Raw genomic sequence first — 14,455 nt, forward strand, 5'->3', positions numbered from 1 at the left:
AATGAAATTGTTTGAAAAAAAACTGACGCATAATATTGTTTATGTAAAACTGTCCTAGCATTTACAACTATAATAAAAGTTCTTTGAAGAAAGAAAATTAAGGATTTTATCATACACACATAATTTTAATAATATTGAAAAGTGTTTAGAAAAAGCCAGGAAATATTGCTATGCACACCTAGCATTATGATGAGCGGATAATTTATACGCTTTTTGGCATTGTTTTTAGGTAGTTTTTAGTAAGTTCAAGCTACTTTTAGGGATGTTTTCATTAGTTTTTATGTTAAATTCACATTTCTGGACTTTACTATGAGTTTGTGTGTTTTTCTGTGATTTCAGGTAATTTCTGGCTGAAATTGAGGGACTTGAGCAAAACTCTGAAAAAGGCTGACAAAAAGGACTGCTGATGCTGTTGGAATCTGACCTCCCTGTACTCGAAATGGATTTTCTGGAGCTACAAAACTTCAAATGGTGCGCTCTCAACGGCATTGGAAAGTAGACATCCAGAGCCTTCCAGCAATATATAATAGTTCATACTTTATTCGGAAATTGACGATGTAACTTGGCGTTGAACGCCAAGTACATGCTTCGGAAGTGGATTTATGCATCAATTACTTACTCATGTAAACCCTAGTAGCTAGTTTAGTATAAATAATACTTTTTACTAGTGTATTAGACGTCTTTTGGCCACGTTTCATCTTTGGTCTCAGTTTTGTTTTATTCTTCATCTTAGGAGGCTATTGATCACGTTTTAGGGGGCTGGCCATTCGGCCATGCCTGAACCTTTCACTTATGTATTTTCAACGGTGGAGTTTCTTCACACCATAGATTAAGGGTGTAGAGCTCTGCTGTACCTCAAGTTTCAATACAATTACCATTACTTTCTATTCAATTCTCTTTATTCTTATTCCAAGATATACGTTGCACTTCAACTTGATGAATGTGATGATCCGTGACACTCATCATCATTCTCACCTATGAATGTGCATGATTGACAACCACTTCCGTTCTACTCTAGGCCGGGCGCATATCTCTTAGATTCCCCAACAGAATCTTCATGGTATAAGCTAGATAGATGACGGCATTCATGGGGATCCGAAAAGTCTAACCTTGTCTGTGGTATTCCGAGTAGGATCCTGGGAATTCGGAAAGTCTAACCTTGTCTGTGATATTCCGAGTAGGATTCCGGTATTGAATGACTGTGACGAGTTTCAAACTCCTGAAGGCTGGGCGTTAGTGACAGACGCAAAAGAATCAATGGATTCTACTCCAACCTGATTGAGAACCGACAGATGATTAGCCGTGCTGTCACAGAGCATTTGGACCATTTTCACTGAGAGGATGGGATGTAGCTATCAACAAGGGTGATGCCTCCAGACGATTAGCCGTGCAGTGACAGCGCATAGGACCATTTTCCCGAGAGGATTGAAAGTAGCCATTGATGATGGTGATACCCTACATACAGCTTGCCATGGAAAGGAGTAAGAAGGATTGGATGAATGTAATAAGAAAGTAGAGATAAGAAAGGGTTCTAGCATCTCCACACGCCTATCTGAAACTCCCACTATTGATTTACATAAGTATTTCTATCCCTTTTTATTTTCTATTTATTATTAATTTTCGAACTCATCATAAACCAATTTATTCTGCCTAACTGAGATTTACAAGGTGACCATAGCTTGCTTCATACCAACAATCTCTGTGGGATCGACCCTTACTCACGTAAGGTATTACTTGGACGACCCAGTACACTTGCTGGTTAAGTTTAACGGAGTTGTGTCCACACATAGGTGCCATAATAATGATTCCATATAACAAAAAAAAATACTACATTGATGTGATCACAATTTCGTCCACCACATTATCACAAACATGATAATACTTTGTATGTTAAAGTAACCCCTTTTTTGGTGTATTAACAAAAGTAATTACATTTGATAGTCGTTTATATCCATACTAATTGAGTGCTGATGCACTACGCTAAATGGGTCCCGACTTTCTCCGGATATTAGAGGGTAAGTGTAATCGTTACTTTAGTGTCTATTTTACCTATATGTGTATTTAGTCTGCATGTTTTAAAACTTCTCTTACTTATTGTCAAGTGGTTCAAGACATAGAATTAAATGGAGATGGATATGAAAGATTACTTTATATCATTTCAATTTTTTTGACATTATCTTTAGTATATTTAAAAGTTAAGAAATGCTGCATTGATATTAAAATAAGAAATAGAATTTGTGTAAGATGTGATACTATTTTTTATAATCCTAGACTTATTAATTAATGTTTTTAAATATTATCTACAAATATTGTTAGATCATTCAAAAATATACATAATATAAAAAAATTTTAAATTCTTTATTATACAACAATAAATTCATTTATCATATCATCGAAAATTCTCTTTAATATATAGTCAATGGTAATAATTATTATAAAAACTGAAGATTTTATATGACTAAACAATCAAAATTAGTGCAAAAAAAAGCACATACTAGATCAATGAACTCTTACATATATAAAAAATATATAAACAGATAAGTCTAAAATGAATATGTGTGATACTATATAAAGAATAATATTGTTATCTGAATTAATAGATATAAATTAAAATATCTTTAAAATAAAATTATTTGCTAAAATTGATGATAATTAATTTTTGCAATTAATTATTATAAATAAATAATGGTTAAATTCTCTAATGAGTAAAAATGGCTGTCCACATCATCAGTAATTTTTTTTTAGTGTGTTATCATCATTTTTTTTTATAGTAAAACTACAATGCACGTAGCCATAATTTAGCAAAATAATAACACCAATAACAAAAGTTACAATCCTGGTTTAGGATAATCTTAGCCATATATGTGAGATGTCAAAGTTTGAAATACAATTTTTCTCTTTGGAATTCTTTGTTTTTTGGCACTTTCAATATTGAATTTCAACTTTGCATCCTCTACTATTTGATTTTATATCTATCACATCTTTATCAGGTAGTTATTTTTAATGAAACATAAGTAAAAATTGCTACTATCTTAGCTCATGCTACATTTAAAGGACACAGTTGATAAAGCATGAATATCTAAATAAAGTGAAAGATAAAACAATCAAGTATGTAATTATGTATTAAAATAAACATCTTTAAATAGGAACAATACACATCAATTAGCATAGAAAAAAAAGCACATATATGATGGAAGTAACAAGAATTAATTTTTCAACTTAAAGATACACGGAAACACTCGCTATAGAAAAAAGCACACATCACATCTAATAATACAAATCTAGAAAGATTGTACAAGAAATTAAAGATTTGTTTCGTACCAGAAAATAAGAGGACCTAAAATAACTAAATCACAAACGAAACACGTCATACCCTTTAAAAGTATGGCATCTTCTAAATTTTTGTATTATTTACCAATAAGTTCCAATAACCAGAACAATTTAAACATATTGTCAAGTTTAGATATGGGATATTATTGGTAGGAAATTATTTTAATTTTCTAATTTGTTTGTAGACAATATATATATATATATATTAATTATAATTACAAATTATACTATTTTAAATTAAATGACTTACATAATGGTAATCTCATTTATTATTATAAATGCTAAATTGAATAAGTTATTATTAATTTTGATCTTGAATTAAATGAGAATAAAACCATACATTATCTTTTGGATTTTAGACATATTATCTTTTGGACTTTAAATACTATTTTATTTGGGCTTTAAGGTTTAATGGGTGCCATGCTCAAATATAAATAGTGCCCTCAGGTTTCGATCCCCCAATATACCAATCTACCTTTATTGCTTTTTCCCCATCAAAAGAGTTACAATTCAGCCGCCTAGGAATACAGAATGTTTTGGTTGAGGAAGATCGAAAGAATCACAAGACTGAGACAATCCTTCTGTCTAATTTCTAATTTCTATTCGTAAAAGTACGCTTTCGTATTATGATATATTTTTAGTGATTCAATATAGATAATCTGGGTTAATAAAATAATTTATTTCAACATGTGGTATCAGAGCCATTTATAATTGAATCATTAAAAAATTAAAAAATTTATTTTTGTTTGTGTTTGATGTTTTCGATTTAAATTTGTGAAATCAAATTTTAAATCTATGATGTTTCTATTTTCTTGGGTAAGAGCATATTTCAATATTTATTACTGGATTGATATTATATACCTTGAATTAAAAAAATGAGAAAAGGAATCACTCAATCCGATTTATATATATTACGAGTTTCTCAAGGAAATTTTATGAATTTTGGATCTTGTCACGTCAAGCATCATAATTAATATATATATTTCGTGTTATTAAGGTATAATTGTTTCATTTTTAATTGTGTGTTATTTAATTTGGTGTAACGTTAATTGATTATCTTTTAGCATATAAGGATTATTGTATATATAATTTATGCGAATATTAATTGATCTAAAAAAATATTTATATTTGGCTAAGTTATGTATACACATCAATAATATTTGAATGATAAAATTATAATAATTGATTTTAATCTTAACAGATTATGAATTTTTTAGCAGATGAATTTGTTTCACAGTTATAACCATGTTTTTCTTTAAGGTCTGAAAAAACACCATTAAAATTTAATTCCTTGTGCGGTTTAAGAAATTTTTTTCATTGTTACGTAAGAAAATTAGTAACAATTTGGATTATTATACCCACCCATTTTATAAAGATTTGGTTTTAAAATAAATTGATTGAACATTATGCTACCAAAATAGCTTCTGTAACACCCTCACAACCAGAATGTTGCTTTTGGCTGCGCCACTCTGATAGCAAGAAGTTTTACGACTACTTTATATACTAAATATTAAAATAGGAACCTGTAACTCGACACTGTATCGCTGATTTCTTTGAAAATCGGAAATAAATACTTTATCTTAAAAAAAATCAAACACATAAGTTCATATATAAGATTTCTTACCTAATAGCTTACAAAATAATATACATATAAAACCCAAAACTCATATCCCTCTTACAGAATTGTAATAACAAAAACGAGAGAAGAAAATTAATCTAATTAATACAACATCATGTAAACAAAAAATGCAATATCACTTTTCGTAATAGTTCTTCATCCGATTCTTGAAAAGGTAAGGCTGTAGGGTGGGTGAACTTAATCACACGGTCTCACCACAGAGTTTTAAAATTGTCATAAGAAGATATTTAATGAGAAAACTGTTTTCAAGCTCAGTGATTATCATTGCCTTATGAATCTTTTAAAAACCAATAGGTAATCGTTCAAAACCTTTTCAAAGAAATAATGTTTAATCTTTCAGAAATCCGAAAAACCTTTCCTTTCTTATAAGAAAATCTCAATCAGAAACCAATCACGCAATCGAACAACACAATCATTAATTCAGCACCAAAGTTCATTCTCAAATGTAGCACACCAAGACAAACACAGGCAAGACAGACAAGGAAAGCACAGGTTTAGGTAGCACTTACCGCAAATAGTTCAAGTAGCAGTTAAGAACAATTTAGCAATTAGGCAAACCAAAAACAAGTTCAAACCCAAACAAAGCATACAAATGCATATGATGCATGCCTGTCCTATGGCTGATGAGGCTCATCTGTCGGTTATCCAGCCAACCTGACAAGTCTGAATTGAACTTAGACTGTCCCCTGACGTGCATCCCCAAGAGTCTATGCATCACTTTCTCTCAAATAATCAATATTGCTCAATGGGGGTAACATTCCCGGGAATTTATATAGTGCCCGGTCACACTTACGTCGTAAGGTCAACAGAGTATCGAGTTTTCAACCTGGTACACGTGGTGGCAAGCCACGGCACTTAATCCAGGGAACCTCATATCTCAGATAATTGAAATTTATAAGCCATATGAATAATTCAAAGATCATGTCTCAACATTCTCAATCCATATCTCAACATTCTCAACATCATAATCATTCATCAATCCAAATCTCATTTCCAAATTCATTCAAAAACCATATTTCAAAGAAAATCCTCATCATCCTTCTTTCCATTCTGTTCATTATAAACCAATCTTAAAACATATAATGTTAAAAAACAAATCTTTTTAAATAATTACTTCAAATGAACTCTTCCAATTTTATAAATTTCTGCAGCATTTCCTCTAAAACTCGGACTCTATCACCCCTTCTGGGTCCCAACAAAACCATTTCTCAAACTCCTTTCAACTCAATTTCAAAATCAGAACAACCTCAATATCTCAAACCATTTTCAATTCAAATTCCTTTTACTACAAATCAAGCTCATTTCCAACGTTATAACCCTTTCCAGATTCCAATTCATTTCCAACAAAGTCAACTAACATTTTCTCAAACACTTTCCAACATTTTCAAACCCAAGTCATTCACAAATCTCAAATCGTTTTCTAAAGTCAAACTAAATCTAACATCAAATCATTTTCCAATTCTCAAATTATACTTGATAAACATTCGACTCAGATTTTCAAATTAATCTTTCATTCACTATCTCAATATCAACTCAATATTCAGAATTAGCCACAGGCAAGTAAGCAATCACATTCATTCAAGGCAGTTCAGTTCAACTTATAAGACTCCATAACCACAAAAAATATCTACTTGCCTAAATATCAATTTATAACAACTCTTAAGAATAAAAATGAGTTTTAATAAAAACGCGCCTACCTCGACTAGCTGAATTCACATGGGTCAAACACAGTAACTCCCTTCCCTTTTTATTTCATGGCAGCAACAGTGATTCCAACGTGACCGAAATGGTGGCAGCAGCACCAATTTTAATTTTTCAAACATACCTTGGTAAAACTAAAATAGAGACATACGCTGTCATAATTAAAAGAAGATCATAGCAGAGGAATAAAATGGCAATAGAGCAAGGATAGAGGAGTTACATATTCAGAAATAGCAGAATTGGGATTGAAACTGAAAAAGGGCAGTGCTGATTTGAAGACAAGAACAGAGGAGGCTGTGGTGGATCCTTCTAGTGGAAGGTCGTACGGCGGCAGAGAAACTCGCGGTGACTGTATAACCAACAGACACAGGCTTGGAAGGCGGTTTCCGCCGCCAACAGTGGCGGCGAGGAGCTCTGGCAACGCAGCAGCCGCGCAGGCAGAACGATGGTGAGCCCTGCAATGCGGCGGCGACGGCAGGCGACAGCGGCAAGTTCGACGGTGATGCGGGCTCCAACAGCCACGACGGACCCCGCTTCGACAGCGGCAGCTCCCTTGCGAGCTCCCTCCCTCTCTCCTCACATTCGCCTCTTTCTCTCTCCTCCCTTGTTGGCAACGACAACAGCAACTTGCGGTGGGCTAGAGACGGCTGGGTGGTGACGCGACAGGGTATGAACGGCGGCGAGCCCAAGGCTGGTGGTGGCGATGTAGCTCCTCCCTCTGCTCTTCTCCCTCACCGATCTCTCTTCCCCTCTGCTCTCCCGTTCCCTCTTTTTCCCTTTCTTTCTTTCTTTTCTTTTCTTTCCAGCTGCTATTAGGTGCGTGTATATTTGCTGAAGAATAAATTACCATTTGTACCCATGAGAGATGAAAACGCTGACATTCGTACCCATGATAGCTCGAAACTAGACTTGTACCCATGACTCCATGAGAGATGCGGTCCGTGTGACAAAAGTGACCCGCCTTGGTTCTGAGCTTGGTTCGTGGCTTTCCGAACCTATGTGGCACTTCCACCCCCCCAAAGGCCTTTCTGACGTGGAATTGAACGTTGTTAATCAAAAGGGATAGGCTGAACTCACGAAATGAAAACCCTAGGTAGCTTCACCCCTCCCCAATACAAACCAGGATCCAGAGAATTGAAGCTTGTTGGATGTCAATGAGTGTGACGTTGAATCTCAATCGAAGCTTGGTTCGTACCTCCCTCAATGTCTTTCCGCAGATTTACCCCTGCTCCAAGTGATGGCAGTGGCAGTTCTTCGTCAAGTTCGAAGAAGGTGAAGAAGCTGGATGGCAGATGCTTCTGTGGAAGAGAGTTTGCGTTGATGGAGTCTGGCACCGTTACGAACCCTAATCGATGGTTCATCAGATGTTCTCTATGGGCGGTAAGGGCAGATGCTGTTGGAGTCCAGGTGAGAAAGTTTTGTTTGCATTTAAGTTGACGAATCAGTGCATTTGTGTTGTTTTGGCAGACAAGAGACTGCAAATACTTTGTATGGGTTGATGAAATCGAAGAAGGATGGGAGGGCAAGCAAGATGTTTGGCCAGAAGACAGTCAGGGAGTTCTTATCCAAGGCATGATGATGGGCTCATTGTCACTGAAGGTGGGGAAAATCACCAAGCATCATCAATCCTGGCGAGAGGGATAGAGAAACTTAGGGTTGAAATTAGGGGTGAAATTAGGGGTATTAGAGTGTTGCTTGTATGGATAGCGTTGGCTGTTGCATTTTGTTTGATCTTTCTGCTGTATTTCTTTCTGAAAATGTAAAATTTGTATGGAATTAGGGTCTTTGTAAATCATGAGAGTATGAATGTGTTTCCTGTTTTTGACATAGACAGTTTGATTCTGTTGCTGCTCTGTTACTTCTATATGAGAACTGTTATTGGTACTCAGTTGGATATATATGCACATGCAAGTATATTTTCTACTTAAAGAATCAGAATTAAGCTCAATATGTGACATAGAGACCTGATGGTTGTGGGGATGAAGTATAAAACCATGAAAGCTAGCTCAAAAAGTGGACTGACCATGATATAAACCAAAAAACATAGTTAAATAGAGCAAGAGTAGCATGTCACAGGCAGAACAACCAAAACATGAATGCTGCCTACTCCAACATAGTGTAATAAACCAACCAGTGGTTCAAAAATTAGTATATGAGTAATGGCAATTACATCAGAATAGCAAAAAAACATAAGCAACACAGTCTATGACATTGGTGTTGAGTTACTGCTCCCGCTGGAAATTCCATTTTTTGCTCCGCTTGATGCACCTCTCCTGCCTCGACCTCTTCCTTCACCCCTGCCTCTAACATGTATGCCTCTAGTTCTAGAAATACCGTCCACATCCATTGTAGGCATGAACTGCACGAACCTTGTGGTTGTCCCTGCACTAGCACCCTGCAGTGGATTTGGGGTTGTTTGAGAGTTGTGTGTGGAAGGGGTTGTGGTTGGATTCTTCGGAGATGGTGCAGAAGCTTGTGTGGTATGTGCAGAAGGGGGTGGTCGCTTGACACTTCCCCTTTTATGTTGTTTCTTGGCTGCTCCAGTGGTTGTTGCATCATGGGGTTGTGTGGCTGCTGGTTGTGGCATCGGAGGTGGAGGCTGGATTCGAAAGAACAACCAGTTTACCAATATGGCTCGTTAAACAAATGTAATTAACGAACTGAATCAAGTAACTAACTAACCTGTGAAGTCTGGGCTGTTGTTGAACCATTTTCCACCTCAGTTGCTACTGCTTCAGCCTCAGCAGCTTCTAATGTCTCCTCATAGTACATTTCAGCCAGCATATCTTCATCCTCATCACTTGCAGGGACTTGTGGGGCAGCACTCCCTTCACCAATTGCTTCCTTTCTCTTCTTACAGCTTCGCTTGTTATGACCAGGCTACACATGAACTTAAACAACGAATTATAGTAAACATGAACTTAAACAACGAATTATAGTACACTGCACACACCTGGAGGCAGTATTTGCACACGATGGTGGCAATCCTCCTCTTAGTTCTATGAGGATCACTCTTATCCTTAGGGGCATCATTTCTTTTGTCTCTTTTCATTGAAGGTCTTCCGATTGGCTTCTTGTACCTGGGTGGCAGAATTGGTAGGGTGTCGATATGCTCCCAGAACTCTTGGCTTGGAACTGGGCGCATTGAAGTCTGATATGCAGCATTATAAGCACCCATAGTTAGCCAGTTATGTGCATACTCTTCAGGTCTTCTATTCTGGTAAGCTAGAGCAGCACATGCATGTCTACAAGGTAGCCCAGTCAACTGCCACAGTCTACAACTACATGTACCTTTGCCCAAGTCCACACTGACCTTCATGGGAAGACATTGGACTTCATAAACATTTCCCGCGTCATCTCCGGTTAGAAGGGGTCTCCATTTGTTGCTCTCTCTCTTTTCTCTTTCTAATCTGCTCTGTTGGGTTGGGGCTAACCTCCCACTGTATCCAATCAAGACCTTTTTGTTTCTTGCCATGATTCGCATGACGTAGCACCTTACTTCTTCCAACATGGTTATGATAGGCTTCCCCCTCATCTTTTTTACCTTGGCATTAAACACCTCGCAGTTGTTATTGGTGTAGTTGTCCATCTTAGGATACTCGCTAAAATGTGCTCTACTCCACTGTTTTGGACTGATCTTGTCCAAGTATTCCCAAGCCCCTACGTTGATCTTTTTCAGCTTATCCATTGCAGCATTGAAGTCTTGTGTCGTAGAGGCCTTAGCACATGACCACATACACTTCTTCAGCTGCAAGTCACCCCATTTCTTGCGAAAGTTTTGCCATATATGCATGGCACAGAACCTGTGGTTGGCATTTGGGTACATTTCTTGGACTGCAGGAATTAACCCCTGCATATAACCATTCATATGACCAGCAATCAACTATCACCTTAATAATGACATTAACAATATTTCAATAACAATCCTTGTACAGTAGTTCAATTTTCATACTTCAGCGACCATAAACAGCATTCATGATAATGGCATTTGAAGCATGTAAATCTAAGCATGTAAATCTAAACCAGACTAATCAGTATTCTACACTAAGCATGTATATCTAGTTGATTAATGGAGCATGAAAAACTATACATAGCATAAGTAAAACACATGTGCAGCATTAAAACATACATACCTTCTGCATGTCCGACATGAAGTTAATCCCGTTTGCCTGAAAGTCTCCCACATCATCCTGAAGAATATCTAAAACCACTTCCAGCTGTCCTTGTTTTCTGATTCAACAATTGGATATGCAATGGGGTAGATGTGGTTATTCGCATCCTGCCCTATAGCTGTTAATAGCTGCCCCCCATAATACCCTCTAAGGAATGTGCCATCCAACCCTATGAATGGTCTACAACCACCTATAAATCCCTTCTTGCAAGCCTCAAAACATACATAGATCCTCAGAAAAATGGGATTTGAATCAGGCATGGGATTTGTGTGTATCCTAACTGTAGACCCAGGGTTAGTCTTTAGAATCTCATTAGCATAGTCGCGAAGAATTGCATACTGTGCAATCTCAGATCCCTCAATCCTCTCCTTCGCCTTCTTCATAGATCTATAAATCTTTCTCTCGTTGATAAGTATATCATACTCAGATCTGAAAAACTGGTCAGCCTCTCTCACACTCAAGTTTGGCTGAAGTCTTATTCTTTCTTCTAGCTCATCAATCACCCATTTACCATCTGCTGACTTGCAGTGATTGTCCCTACTGCAAGTGTGTTCGTTGACAAAGGTCTTAACCTGATAACTTGCTGGAAATGTCCTCTTGGCACAGTATATCTGCCAAGGACAATCTTCATCATAGCATATAGCCTTCGACCTTGTAGAGTCACAGCGTGCAAAGAAAATGCTTCTTCCGATGTTTATATTAAATTTCCGGACTGCTTTCCTAAATTGATTTAGAGTCTCAAATTCCATTCCAACTTCCAACCTCACCTGGCTAACAGGGGCATCGGCATTACTCTGAGGAAAGGCTGTGGTCTCATCAGAATCTTCATCACTAGGTATGCTATGCAAGTCCTCAGACTCATAGCAATGATACCCAGCGTTGTCATCAGAAAAATCTTCCTGATCAACTGGGACATAGAAGGTTGGAGGCTTGTCTGGATCAGGATTAGGTATGAATGACTGTCCTGTAGGAGGGGGCCTCTTTGTTGATCTTCTCCTGTTCTTTTTTCTCTCACCCTCAACCTCATCTGAAGGATTGGTTTCATTGTTCTGGGGAGTCCTGTTGGAGTCAGAAGGTGGGGCTGACTCAGGGATTTCTTGTGAAAGTGGATTTGTGTAAGGATGTGGGATGTATTGGGTGAGCTGCTCTGGTGCAATATGGTCAGATACATTAGCCTGAGAGGGAATGAATTGGTCTGTATCATCATACTGCCAAGGTTGCTGTGAAGCTTCAGATACATTAGAATCATGGGGAGGGACTGGGTTTGTCCTATGAGTTTCAGATGGTTGCTGCTCTACCTCAAGAGGTGGCTGTGAAGGTTGGGAATGAGTTGATGGTGGTTCATCTGGCTGGACAGGTGTTGGAGGAGGTTCAGAAATGTTATTTGGTTCATGAGTTGCTACAGGAGCTGGGCTGTTCTCTTGATGGGCCTGTACCATGGGCTGTGGGCCAGCACTTTTTTGGGCCTGCTTTTCAACTTGGACATTACCAACTATCTCAGCATCATCATCATCTTCCACTACTGCTAATCTTCTTCTTGGAGTCTTCTTTGGAGTTGGTACCCTTTTAACACAGATCTTTCTTCTCCCCTTTGATGGAGTCAATTCCTTAACCTCCACTACAACAGGCTGATCCACAGGATGCTCTGTGTACAGATTAATTCTATTTCCATTCTTCATGGCTGCCTCATACATCCTAACTACATCCATATCAACCCTTAGCAGTCTCAACCCATCATGAAGCTCCTTCCCAGGTTCTAGCCAGTAAAACTCAGAAATGGACGTATAACCAATGTCCTTCAGCAAGTCAGAGATGAAAAAACCATTGAGGGTATCAACGTTTACCCTCTCTATCTCCGTCACTTCTCCACCAATGTAGCTAACCTTACCAACTGGCTCTCTCTCAAACCTTCCTCTATGATGAATTGACAAAGTTATGTGGATGGTGGCCATCCCTGGAAGTCAAATTTAAGAAACCAATAAACACACATTCTCTGTAACTGATGCTAACACAAACCCTAAAAGTACTCTCTATCAATTCTGAAGGAAATACAGCAACTCATTTGGTTTCATTAGCCAGTAACGTTTGTCTAACCACTTGCAACGACATATCAAATTATTCATTGGTGGGAAACGACATACCTGTGTAATTCTTCAAAGGGAGTGACCACCTCGATGTCGAATACCAAAGGACTGGTAAAAGCCCCTCCTTCCTACTCGATTCGGCATACTCTGGTCGTCTTCTCCCGCTTCGAATGGACCAACAGTGACGATGAACCTCTGCTAGGGCTCCACTGATTCTCGCGGGAATTGACGTTTCTTTTTCCTATCCCTTTTGATTAACAACGTTCAATTCCACGTCAGAAAGGCTTTTGGAGGGTGAAAGTGCCACGTAGGTTCGGAAAGCCACGAACCAAGCTCAGAACCAAGGCGGGTCACTTTTGTCACACGGACTGCATCTCTCATGGGTACAAGTCTAGTTTCGAGCTATCATAGGTACGAATGTCAACGTTTTCATCTCTCATGGGTACAAATGGTCATTTATTCTTTGCTGAAGGAGAAAGGGGCTAGGGTTTCTTTGGCAGTAAAGGGATAATCGGGTGTTAATTAGGGTTAGAGTTTATGTATGGAATTGGGGATTTTGGGGTTTAATTTAGATTTAGTTAATTTTAATAAAATTAAAGTATATTGTATAAATTTGAAATCTAATTTAATCTCTTTAAATTATTTTAAAAATATTAGTTAATTATCAATTTACTAATCAGTTTTTTAATCAAGTATTCTAATTTAAAATTAAAAATAATATAATTTATTTTCTGTTTATAAAAATTAAAGTATCAAATTCTAAAATCTCAATTATTTAAATTAGATCATATAAAATTCTTATTATTTTATATTTGCTAAACTTTATTAAAAAAATAATTCGATAATTATAAAAACAGATAAAACCTTAAATTACTTTAAATTCAATTAATCAAAATTTACTTTAATTATCTTTAATAAAATAATTTCTGAGATTAAAGTACTTAATGAATAAATAAATCAAAATTAGCTCTTAATAAGATTTTCTAAAATTTATAGGTCTTACGGCCTCTTTTGTGAAAATTGATTTATTTAAAATATTAGGAATATGGTGATATGTAATTCATGTGAATATTGGTCAGCCCAAAGGTGGATCTATATTTGGCCGAATTACATACAAATATTGATGGTAAATACATGTTTGGGTAACTAATTAAGAATAAAGTAATGCTTATTATTTATGCGGACAATAATCGGCCCAAAGAAAATTTATTATTTTGTCAATAATCGGCCCAAAGGAAGGTTATTGCTTGGCCAATTAATAGAAAATATATGCGGTAATAAATAGGTTGCGAAGTTTAAGTTTCCATGTGCGCATTCAGTCGTTCCAAAGAAAGGCTTAATGCGTGACAGGAATTTTGACAATATTTGATTACTGCAATGAGAGTATCACTTACAGTTAATTTTCTATCCAAAAATTAAAAATTAATGTTGTTCTAGATATTTCAATATGAATTTTTTCCATTATTTAACTAATATTTACTGCATGTTGTTTTTTGTTATAATAAAGAAATTATGGCTTCAGCTACCAA

At 36.6% G+C, this 14,455-nt stretch overlaps 1 long non-coding RNA gene across 1 annotated transcript; it reads right to left on the reverse strand.

Annotated features, from left to right (window-relative positions):
* Window positions 1-4,933: 4,933 nt before the first annotated feature.
* LOC110280146 (uncharacterized) lies at window positions 4,934-7,113 on the reverse strand. The gene is made up of 2 exons (XR_002374317.2): window positions 6,891-7,113; window positions 4,934-6,804 (listed from the first exon to the last, which is right to left on the reverse strand). It is a non-coding gene; the product is annotated as an uncharacterized LOC110280146 (long non-coding RNA).
* Window positions 7,114-14,455: the final 7,342 nt, after the last annotated feature.

The sequence above is a fragment of the Arachis duranensis genome, chromosome 4 (genome assembly GCF_000817695.3).
Source record: "Arachis duranensis cultivar V14167 chromosome 4, aradu.V14167.gnm2.J7QH, whole genome shotgun sequence".
Classification (NCBI taxonomy): domain Eukaryota; kingdom Viridiplantae; phylum Streptophyta; class Magnoliopsida; order Fabales; family Fabaceae; genus Arachis; species Arachis duranensis.